The following is a 12,504-nucleotide window of genomic DNA, read 5'->3' as shown; positions in this document are numbered from 1 at the left end:
TAGCTGTCATGGGCGCGGACGCGTACGAGTTGTTGAGAAATTTAACTAGCCCTAAGAAGCCCGGGGACTTGAAATACTCTGATGTCGTTAAGATTATGCAAGATCATGTGGAACCCAAGCCTTCGTTTATGGCCGAGAGGTACCGTTTCCGGCTGCGGCGTCAGGGCGAGGAGGAATCCGTGGCACAATACCTCACGGAGCTCAAGAAATTGTCGAAACATTGTGAGTTTGATACGTCATTAGAGGACAATCTCCGTGATCAGTTTACGTGTGGATTAAAAAACGACACGATCAAACAACGTCTTTTTGCCGAGAAGAGTTTAACCTATTCAAAAGCGGTAAGCCTTGCGCTATCGTTAGAAGCGGCGGAGAGGGACGCAGCGACTGTAGAACGCCCGGGTGCGAGCGAGAGCAACGTTGCCAGATCAAACATGGCGTCCGTAAATTCGATCACACCGGGACCACGTGGCGGAAATAAAGGCAATAATCCAAATAACCGACAGAATAACGGTGCCAGCATCAGCAATAGGTCGAACAATGGCTCCAAATGTGCAGTTTGTGGACGGGAAGGCCACCGTGAAGCGGATTGCCGCTATAGAAATTTCACGTGTAGCAAGTGTGGGTGCGTGGGGCATCTAAGGCGAGTGTGCCCGTCTTCGGGCGCAGCTGGCGGCCAGGGTGCTGCCAGGGGGCGCAGCTCGGGCGCCGGCAGACGCGGCGCGGGCGCGGGTGGTCGCGGGCCTCGGCGCGCTTTTCACCACGTCCAGGCGGCACAATATGAGACTCCAGGGGCCGACGAGGACAATTCGTCGGACACTGAATTTGAAGAAAATTTGCATCATCTCTGTTTGAGCGACTACAGAGCGGTAAGCATGTCTATGCACGTAGACAACATAATGTTAGACATGGAAATAGACACGGGCTCCCCAATATCCTGCATTAGTAAAGAAAACTATTATAAATATTTTAGGCATAGGCCGATTAAGCCATTCAATTTGTCATTTAAATTTCTTGATGGGAGTAAATTTAAACCGTTAGGAGTTATAAGACCAGATGTTCTTTACGAAGGGAAATTAAAAACTTTAGAACTGTTTGTTGTAGAAGGGGCCACAACATCTTTGTTAGGCCGGCAATGGCTAACGGAGCTAGGGATTCAGATCCCAGTATTTAACTGTCAAACTGTGAGTAATGATGAACTGTGTAAATTACTCGACAGGTATAAGGAGCTATTCAGCGGCGGGTTGGGGCGGTTTACGGGCGGCAAGGCGACTCTTCGCGTGAAGGAGGGCGCGGCACCGGTGTACTGTCGCGCGCGGCCGCTGCCGTACGCGCTGCGCGACCGGGTGGACCACGAGCTGGACGAGATGCTGCGCAGCGGAGTCATCGAGCCCGTCGACACTTCCGAGTGGGCCACGCCCCTAGTGCCGGTACGTAAAGCTGATGGCGGATTAAGGATTTGTGCCGATTACAAAATAACCCTTAACCCGAATTTGCTGATCGATAGGTACCCGCTTCCAAAAATTGATGATTTATTAGTAAGGCTGAACGGGGCTCGCGTTTTCTCGAAAATTGATTTAACTCAAGCGTATAATCAGGCAGAACTAGACGATTCAAAGCAATATACGGTTATTAACACGCATAGGGGATTGTTTAAGTACAATAGGTTAGTCTACGGCCTATCTTCTAGTCCGGGTATTTTTCAGAGAATCATGGCTAGTTTACTAAAGGATATTCCACACGTAGAAGTATTTTTAGACGACATTTTAATTGGCACACCAGACGTGGCATCCCATCTAGTGACATTGGACAAAGTCTTACAGAAATTGCATAGTCATGGCATGAAACTAAAAAAAAGTAAATGTTTCTTTTTTACTGAAGAAGTGAAGTACTTAGGTTTTATTATTTCTAAAGACGGCATTAAAGCCGACCCGGCAAAAATTGAGGCTATTGTTAAAATTCCACGACCACAAAACATAACAGAGTTAAAATCATTTTTAGGCGTCGTCAATTTCTATGCTAGGTTCGTGGCAAACTTAAGCACCATATTGTCGCCTTTATATGACTTGCTTAGGAAGGGCGTAGCGTGGAAATGGGGTAAACAATGTGAAAAGTCATTTAAAACAATTAAGCAGGTATTAGTTAGCGCAGAAGTGTTGATGCATTACGATCAAAACAAACCCTTGATTCTTACGACAGATGCGAGTTCGCGCGGCATTTCCGGCGTGTTGACCCAACCCTGTGCCGGCGCCGGCGCCGGCGCGCGGCCGGGCGCGGGGGCGGAGCGGCCGGTCGCCTATGTCTCGCGCTCGCTTAACGACGCGGAGCGTAATTATTCGCAAATTGACAAGGAAGCCTTAGCGATTGTGTTTAGTTTTGAAAAGTTGCATCAATTTCTGTATGGTAGGCGTTTCGTGTTAAGGACTGATCATAAACCCCTTGTTAGTATATTCGGTCCAAAACAAGGGATCCCAGCAATGGTAGCGAGTAGATTGCAAAGGTGGGCGATCAAGCTGTCGGCATATACCTACGACATAGAATACGTGCGCACAGACGCGAATGGCGCCGATGGGTTATCGCGCTTGCCGGTGCCAGTTAAAAATGCGACGTCTATGGATGGCCCACCTCCAGAGCAAACTTATTTGCATTTTGTACAAAATGAAATGTTGTTAGACTATCACGAAATCAAAACACAAACGCGACGAGATCCAATTTTAGGTCGGGTTTTAAGTTATTTACGATCAAGTTGGCCATCTGAGATAGAAATAGATAATTTACGCCCTTATCATAACAGGAAAGGTGAACTTTATGAGGAATTAGGATGTGTTATGTGGGGCCATCGCGTTGTGATACCACAGAGCTGTCAGAAAAAAGTGTTGGATCTATTGCATGAAAGTCATATGGGGATTGTGAAAACTAAAGCATTTACAAGGAGTTACGTATGGTGGCCGGGCGTCGATGAGGCCGTGGAGGCCATGTGTCGCGCGTGCACGGTGTGCGCGGCCGAGGCCGACGCTCCGCCCCGGCACGGGCCCGCCGCGTGGCCGTTCCCAGCGAGAGCGTGGTCCAGGGTGCACACGGATTTTTTAGGCCCTATAGGTGGGGAAACTTATCTCATTTTGGTGGATGCACGATCGAAATGGTTGGAGGTCTTCCCACGATGTAGCACCTCCGCGGTTAATACAATTGAAAAACTCAGTGAAGCTTTCGCTCGTTGGGGTCTGCCAAGACAATTGGTATCCGATAATGGACCGCCATTTACTAGTAGGGAATTTGCGGCATATTTGACTACTAATGGTATAGAACATTTGTTTTCCGCCCCATATCACCCGGCATCGAACGGAGCAGCGGAAAATGCCGTGCGCACGATCAAAAAGGTTATTAAAAAAGCTGTTAGGCAAAAGCAAAATATAAATATTGCAATCAATACATTTTTATTACATTATCGTAACACCGAACACTGCACAACGGGTGAGAGTCCGGCGGCATTAATGTTAGGTAGGCAAATACGTACCAAATTGGACGCGATTAGACCGGATTGTGAGAAAAAGGCGCGCGAGTCCCAAAAGAAACAGATGTCTAATACTGCAGGTATAAAACGTGTATTTCAACCGGGTGAACTCGTTTGGGCACGCCAATACCAGGGCAACACCAAATGGACACCGGGGCAGATATTACGGAGAGAGGGAACAACCGACTATACAGTGTTAGATAGCTTAGGCAGGGGGTCCCATAGGCACGTCGATCAGCTAAAGCGGCGTTCAGGTGTTTTAGTATGTCCACCAGATCCATCAGCTTTACTCTTACCACAGGGCAGACCATCGGAACAAGGGAGCACGGCTAGAGAGGCTGCACCCACTCCAGGGACACCGCCAGACACCCCGGCGCGCGAGGTCATTACACCCGGAAGCGCGCGACACAGTACACCGCCATCACCTACCGCTGGCCCCAGCAGTGACCTCCAAACGTCGCCCTTGCCGCCTCAGGAACCGCCTCAACCCCGCCATGTTAGGGAGTGCCGGATTTTAAATCCCCCGAAATACAAATTTTAGTTAGGTAATGTTAGTTTTTTATTTTTTTTGGTGTAACGTAATCACTGTGCCATAACAGATAATAAATAAATTTAACTTAACTTACCATTGATATACCTTACCTCGTTGGACTAGGGTTCACAAAAGTTAAGTAATTGTGTTGACAATAATAAACTTACCATGTATAAACAGTAGTGAATAATTAGTCATTTAGGTTAGCCTGTTGCTACGTTGTTGATTATAGATCATAAAATAAAGGTTTATTTGTTAAAACTTTTTCTTTTGTTTCCATGTGAGTAGACGAATACTGACCTATATTTAATTAGTTTTAGTTATAAGTACTACCTACTGTTTAGAATCAATACAAAACTTAAATATTAATAAACATACCTTAATGTAAGTACATTACTACCTATCTATTTTTGATCTACAGTAAGGTCAGTAACCCTAAACAATTTTAAATTACATGTTATACTTACCTATGTACGTTCCTATACCTACAGCTCATCAGCTGATCTGCGATGTTCCGATTTACGATGACCTTGTTTAGTTACCGGGTCATTAAGTAAGATGGGTAACTATTTACATTTTGCATTGCACTCCAGTTTAGCTTTGTGATGTGTAGGTATGGATTTTTTTTTTTATATGTAGCATTAAGAAGAGAGTAAGAAATAGTTAATTGTTAAAATGTATAACAGTGATATTTAACGATAAGAGTTTTGTTAGCCGACTGGGATTTGAAGTTTTTCTTTTTTTTAAAGACTATTTATGTTTAAGTTTAAGAAGAGAGTAATGATATGTATATACGTAATGAGTTATGGACCTACCGCCAGTCTCATAATAAATCGCCTACTAAACGGACGTGTGACTTTCCTTTATGCACCCTGCACATATATTACAATTGGTTGGAGTCTGATGCACGGCTTTGACTTCGCATGAATGTTCGCCTCAATGGGGCACTTCGGACTTTTAGGCCCCAGGTGCACATCGGTACCCGGCCTTGCGATATTGTCAACAAAAAATTTCGGGCTCGCTGCGCTCGCGTTTTTGGTTGACCCTGTATCTACATGTTAGCTTGACTGGTGAATGAATAGAGTAAGACCAAGAAAATTCTGCAATGATTTTGATAACATACGCAGTGCAACTAGTGCAAGTGTTATTTATATGTCATAATTTCATAGAAGTTTTGACGTTTAAAATAACTCTTGCACTGCGTGTGTTATCAAAATCGTTGCAGAATTCATCATCATCATCATCATCTCACCCATAAAACGTCCACTGCTGAACATAGGCCTCCCCCTTGGACCTCCATACGTAACGGTTGGAAGCGACCCGCATCCAGCGTCTTCCGGCGACCTTAACAAGGTCGTCTGTCCATCTTGTGGGTCGACGTCCTACGCTGCGCTTGCTAGTCCGTGGTCTCCACTCGAGCACTTTTCGACCCCATCGGCCATCTTCTCTGCGTGCAATGTGGCCTGCCCATTGCCACTTCAGCTTGCTAATCCGGTGGGCTATGTCGGTGACTTTAGTTCGTCTACGGATCTCCTCATTTCTGATTCGATCACGTAGAGAAACTCCGAGCATAGCCCTCTCCATAGCTCGTTGAGCGACTTTGAGTTTTGAGATGAGGCCGATAGTGAAAGACCACGTTTCGTTGCAGAATTATCTTGGTCTAACTAACACTAGTATTTTTTTTTAAACTGCTTAAGTAACATCAATTTCAAGGGCATTGGGTGTTGACAGCCATGTGTGTAAAAGCGGTTTTCTTACATTTTTTCAACGATTTTAACAAGTCTACAAAAGTTTCGGTTTCGGTTTCGGTTTCGGCCGAAACTAGAGCCAAAGCCGAACATTCGGTTTCGGTTTCGGCAAAAAAACATGTTTCGGTCGGACACTAGTTATTATCCAGGGAAGGAAAAGAGAATTTTGTATGTGAAAATAGTCGTAAACCTCTTAAGAAATGAGCGTTCAATGTTTAAGTTTGAATATTTTATACTCAGCACTGTCTTGAATGCTTTTATCTTTTCAATGTTGACCCACCCATTACCAGGATGATCTAATATCTAAAATCCTTTGATCCTCCTTGAAATTTCTGATATTTTAACATGGTTAAGCCATTATTGGCTTAATGGGAAACCGCGAACTTTATGCAGAAGCAGCACTCAGCTCATGGTTTGATAGGTATTTAGGTATTGTACCTATCATCGAGCCCACAAACGTTTTTACTAGCCAACGTTCCTTTTACCATTACATTACCTAATTACTTACTTATTTCTGTTATTTACTAGTTCGTTTTTTTAAGCATTAGAAATAAGGTAAACAATCTTGATGATGTGTCTTTTAATTGAATAACACGTTTTAAAAATAAGTCACGGCAAATATGTACATATTATAGGTATGTTATGAATCTAATACGATCATTTATATCCTTCTGCTTTCATAAGTAATAGTTACTGACATTAACAAGCGTTTTTTAATTAAAAGACATGTCAAGATCACAGATCACTTATAGTCAGTCCATGAAAAGTCTGCAGCGGATGTGGTAGCCCACGCAGTGCACGTGTTATTTTATATGTCAAACTTCTATGAAATTATGACGTATAAATGACACTTCCACTGCGTGGGCTATCAAATCCGCTGCAGACTTTTCTTGGTCCGACTTTACCTTCTTTCTAATGCTAAAACAAGTATGCCTAAATAATCTACTTTTGTTTTTAGACGATTTTGTATTTTGTATTCGGTATATGAACATTTTACATATGTGTTTATGGTTTATGTTTCGTAAAGAGGTGAAATTAATAATGAACAGCTATCTGTAATTAAGTGGATATATTCAATAGGAAAGTTGAACGCCCGCCCCCGGTCAATTGCCGCGATCAAATTCAAATGTATTTATGTCATACTAGCTGTGCCCGCGGCTCCGCCCGCGTGGAATTCGGTCTGTGTCAGTAAGCGGCTAATTTCTAATCCTAATTTCTCTCCCTCTCCCCTGGAGGCGGAACTTGAAGTAGGTAAAGTTGACAGATGGATATGCTAGAGGACTGTAGTCCAGATAAAATATTCACCACTAAATAAAACTACACTCCAAAGTCAATAGTTTTTTCGCACTTATTCAAATTTTACACGTGATTTAAACGACAGAGTAGGTAGTAGGTATATGTCGGACGATACAGTAAGCCGTAAGGTATACGCGCGCGAGCGAAAGCGAAGCGGCCTGCCTGTGGCTAGACCGCCACTCACCGTGGTCTTCTTCAGACTCCTGAGGAAGACACGTGCCCCTTGTAACCTCAATGCGTTGCGAGACTTTCGGGAATGATTCGATTGTTTTCGGGAATGCATGGTAATGCGTATAAAATGCGAGTCCCAAATCATTTGACTCCGCAAACGACCAGTGCCGGATTAAGATATTTTGATGCCCTAAGCATTTCTAGACCATGGTGCCCCCTCTCCCTAGGGTCATCAAGATTACATTGAATTTTTTTGGTAAATTGAGTGACGTTCATTGCCGCATTACAGCTGAGAATGGAAATTAATCACATCATTTATCACGACAATTGACAGTGCCGCAGCAGTAACGTTGTAACAGAGTAATGCTGCTGTAGTCGCTATATATTAGAAATTTATTAAAAACGCGAGCGAAGCGAGCGCGAAAATTTTTCGATATAAAAACGCAATTTGATAGACAGTTGTACATTTTTACTTTTAGTATGGAAATCAGTCACATCATTTTATCACGAAAATTGACAGTACTACAGCAATAACGTTGCAACAGAGTAATGCTGCTGCAGTCGCCATATCTTAGAAAGTTATTGAAAAAGCGAGCGAAGCGATCGCGAAAAATTTTAGATATAAAAACGCAATTTGATAGACAGTTGTACATTTTTACTTTTAGTATGGAAATCAGTCACATCATTTTATCCGGAAATTGACAGTGCTGCAGCAGTAACGTTGCAACAGAGTAATGCTGCTGCAGTCGCCATACATTAGAAAGTGATAAAAAACGCGAGCGAAGCGAGCGCGAAAATTTTTCGATATAAAAACGCAATTTGATAGACAGTTGTACATTTTTACTTTTAGTATGGAAATCAGTCACATCATTTTATCACGAAAATTGACAGTGCTACAGCAGTAACGTTGCAACAGAGTAATGGTGCTGCAGTCGCCATATCTTAGAAAGTAATAGAAAACGCGAGCGAAGCGAGCGCGAAAATTTTTCGATATAAAAACCCAATTTGATAGACAGTTAGACAGTTGTACATTTTTACTCTTAGTATGGAAGTCAGTCACATCATTTTATCACGAAAATTGACAGTACTACAGCAATAACGTTGCAACAGAGTAATGCTGCTGCAGTCGCCATATCTTAGAAAGTTGTTGAAAAAGCGAGCGGAGCGAGCGCGAAAATTTTTAGATATAAAAACGCAAATTGATAGACAGTTGTAAATTTTTACTTTTAGTATGGAAATCAGTCACATCATTTTATCCGGAAATTGACAGTGCTGCAGCAGTAACGTTGCAACAGAGTAATGCTGCTGCAGTCGCCATATATTAGAAAGTGATTAAAAACGCGAGCGAAGCGAGCGCGAAAATTTTTCGATATAAAAACGCAATTTGATAGACAGTTGTACATTTTTACTTTTAGTATGGAAATCAGTCACATCATTTTATCACGAAAATTGACAGTGGTACAGCAGTAACGTTGCAACAGAGTAATGCTGTTGCAGTCGCCATATCTTAGAAAGTAATAGAAAACGCGAGCGAAGCGAGCGCGAAAATTTTTCGATATAAAAACCCAATTTGATAGACAGTTAGACAGTTGTACATTTTTACTCTTAGTATGGAAGTCAGTCACATCATTTTATCACGAAAATAGACAGTGCTGCAGCAGCAACGTTGCAGTCGCCATATCTTAGAAAGTTATTGAAAACGCGAGCGAAGCGAGCGCGAACATTTTTCGATATATTATTAATTTATTAAATCAACATAATTATTCAATTATTTTTGTTGATATCCGTGTCTTCTAAACTTAGAGTTAATTTGGCAAAATCTTTCATCGGTAGCTTGTTCATGTCACAACGTATTAAATTCAGCTCCATCTGTTAGTTTACCAGGGTACTCAATAGTGGTAGCACATATTTGAAAAAAGTTTGCCCCTCCTTCCTAAGTAGCGCCATAAGATTCAGGGGCAAACTTAAGTCAATCGAGTGTTGTGGCTACCCCCCCTTTTAGGGGTTGAATTTTTATAGCCTATAACCTGGCCGGGGATTTTCTCGACAGATTAGTAAAGTTTTCATCAAAATCCGTTCAGCCGTTTTCACGTGATGCGCGTTCAAATAAACAGATAAACAGACAAACAGACAAAAAATCTAAAAACTTTTGGAACGTGTTCTGTTATCGATTCTAAGTATCCCCAGTCAACTTTTTTTCAAATATCTTCCATGTACAGACTTTCGACCGTCTTCAGCTTTATTATATGTATAGATTTATTCATTTCACTCGCTCATAGAGGTAAAGACCAAAGTTAACTTTATTATTTAATTTATAAGGTCAAAGTAGTGAAAACCGTTTATCAGGTACGACCGTCTACAAACTCTTTCGTCGCTTCTAACTCTTGTGTTTGTACACATACTCCACTTACAGAAGGTAGGTAGAGCAGAAGAAGCGAAGCTCTTCCTTTCTTACTCATCTTACTGTGTCTGAGCAAAGTACGTATATACTCGTACAAATACGAGAGTTCTTGCTTAACTTAGACTTAATGAAGGACTCGACCCGGGGCTTAAAAGACTTAGAATATTAAAAACGAGTATATAGTTCGGATCTTCATGTTAAGATGGCAAAAGAAGTCAAGGACGACAAAAAATGCGCTGGGAGGATGAGCTGAAGCTCACTGCGGAACCAAAATGGAGAAGAGTTGCCCAAGACCGGAAACAATGGAAGCTATTGGAGGAGGCCTTTGCCAACAGGCACACTGAGTTGAGAGATTTCTTATAGAAATAGAAGCCAGCAACCAACATCGATTAAATTCTGTCACCCAGTCTCCGGGGCTATATAAATAAATAATAGTTCTTCATATTTAAGTAGACTCAAAGGACTCGGGATTCTATCAACACTTAGAAGTAAGTGAAATATACCTACCAACCAAATGTTTATTTTCGAGTACTTAATAGCTTAATTCCATCTGGACGCACAATGGCATATAAATATTTTTCGCAGTGTTAACCAGCTAGGGAGAAAGGGAAATTTGTATGTAAAGATGAAGGTACATACATACCGGTCTAAATCATAACCCTCCTATTGGTGTGCAGTAATCGTGTAAAAATAGTCGTTAACTGTCCTCTTAAGAAATGAGGGTTTAAACAAAGTTTAAATTTTAATATGTATATAATTCAGCACAGCACTATCTTGAAAACGTAGGTATTTAAGCCTGACCAGGAATATATGATCACGCGCCATATTGCGGAATTTCACTGGAACTATTTTTTTCATACTAAACAGTAATGTCACCCTATACACGAGAGTAACAGCGCCCTCTTGACAACGATCATATATTACTGATCAGGCTTTAATCCTTTCAATGTTGACTTACCCAATACCAGGATTATTTAATAACTAAAATCCTTTGGTCCTCCTTAGAATTCCCGATATTTTAACTCGATTAAGCCAATATTGACTTATCGAGAAACCGCGAACTTTATGCAGCACGCTGCTCATGGTTTGATAGGTACCTACAGATGTGTGCATTAATCTTTGACCATCGTAAGTATTTTGACAGAAACGCACGAACGTGTTATGCTATTTCATTTACTTTCTCGGAAACGTTCGTATTCGTCATGCTACTTCAGTCAACGGTTTTGCACAGATATGGAAACGTAAGAACTCCTAAGAAGCTAAATATATAAATTTTCATGCAATTAAACAGGTTTTCATTTATTTTGGCTTATTCAATAGATCTGCCCACAAGAAACGCCCATGTTCGTTCGGGATTCCGGAGTTAGTCCCATAGTAGCATTTTTGCTGTCGAATTTACCTATCATAATATGGATAGTTAAGGGTTGAACAAACATCCAATAGGTAAGTACCTGAGATTTGGGCTGTGGACAATGACTTCATCGTAGGCACTTGACTCATCTGACTACGCTTTAGGTAAGGCTCTAGAGAGCACTGAGCAAGCAGACTCAAGATGCCCGTAAACAGGGCAGGCCAATAACTTGACCGCGTTTCTGAGACACTGCAGCTTAGTAGGTATTAAAAATTCGGCCAAGTACGAGATAAAGTCGCGCATTGCGAGGTCCGCACAACTACATAAATTATAACTTAGTTTTAATTTATTTTTCATTGAGACCAACTTACGCTGCAACAGTTGTTATTATTTTTTATTAGTTGATATAGTACGCCATAGTTCGTGTTTTTTATATGTTTTACGAGACCAAAGTTCTCGCTGCGCTCAAGCGTCTAAATGATAATATCTATCATAGAATCTTTTAACAAAAACATTACTTTTTTATTTGATAAATAGCTATTACTCGTACATACCTTTGCTTGTTGCTAACCTCCATCACATCCCTTTCATCAGGTGCCAAAGAAATTATAATGTTTATAATAAGTTTTTACCTTTAGTGTCCAATAGTCTGGTTTAATTAAAAACTTTTCATTTTACTTCACTTCTACCAAGAATTCTTGCTGAAATTGCTATCAGTCTGCAATATTACGCCAGCGTGTCAAAGTCGTTATATTGCTTTTATAATAGTTAAGTTTGCAATATAGGTTCATGCAGAATATTAAACTTCACCTTCGGAATGGCTTTTATAAATGCGTAAGTATATTGCTGAGCATACGGCCATACGTACGTGCTTTTATTTAGATTTTTATTCTTGTTTCATGCTTTTTGGAAAGCAATTTTCAGTAGTTAGTCATTACACAATTTTTAACAATGTATTTTTTTATGTGAAACGTGAGTGAAATGTCTTTAAAAAACCCATAGGGGTCGGATCAAAAACTTAAGTAGGTAATTAAGTTCATTTCACGCTTGACTGTACAATTCTAAAGACCAATTTTGTGTATTTTTTTTTTCAAAATTTTAGACCCAGTAGTTTCGGAGAAAAGTGTGCATGGGGGAATGGTCCTTTATTGGCTATCTTCTTAAATAACTTCTAAACTATTAGGTCATTACCTATGAAATTGGCGTTTTGTTCGGAGAATTTCAACGAAACACGAATTTCCATACAATTAATTTTGCGGATATTTTTTTGATGGCTAATTCAAACCAAACAAAATTTTTCCAGTAATTTTTGACACCTTTAAGGTATGTTTTCAATATCTCCATTTCTTGAAAATTGGTACCATTAGAAAAATATAAGTAATTTTAATACTCGAACCGACAGCACATGAAAAGACCTATTTTCAAGGCTTAATTCTGAACACTTAACAATAAAAAATAACAATTAATTGTATGTAAAATCGTTGTTTATTGAGTGCA

At 40.8% G+C, this 12,504-nt stretch overlaps 1 protein-coding gene across 3 annotated transcripts in view; it reads left to right on the top strand.

Moving 5' to 3' along the window:
- The window catches only part of LOC134804273 (PDZ domain-containing protein 8), a 96,184-nt gene that overhangs the window by 40,566 nt on the left and 43,114 nt on the right, over positions 1-12,504 (top strand). The gene's annotated exons all lie outside the window — the stretch shown is intronic.

The sequence above is a fragment of the Cydia splendana genome, chromosome Z, assembly GCF_910591565.1.
Source record: "Cydia splendana chromosome Z, ilCydSple1.2, whole genome shotgun sequence".
Taxonomy (NCBI): Eukaryota; Metazoa; Arthropoda; class Insecta; order Lepidoptera; family Tortricidae; genus Cydia; species Cydia splendana.
This window is presented reverse-complemented; position numbering and strand designations above follow the sequence as displayed.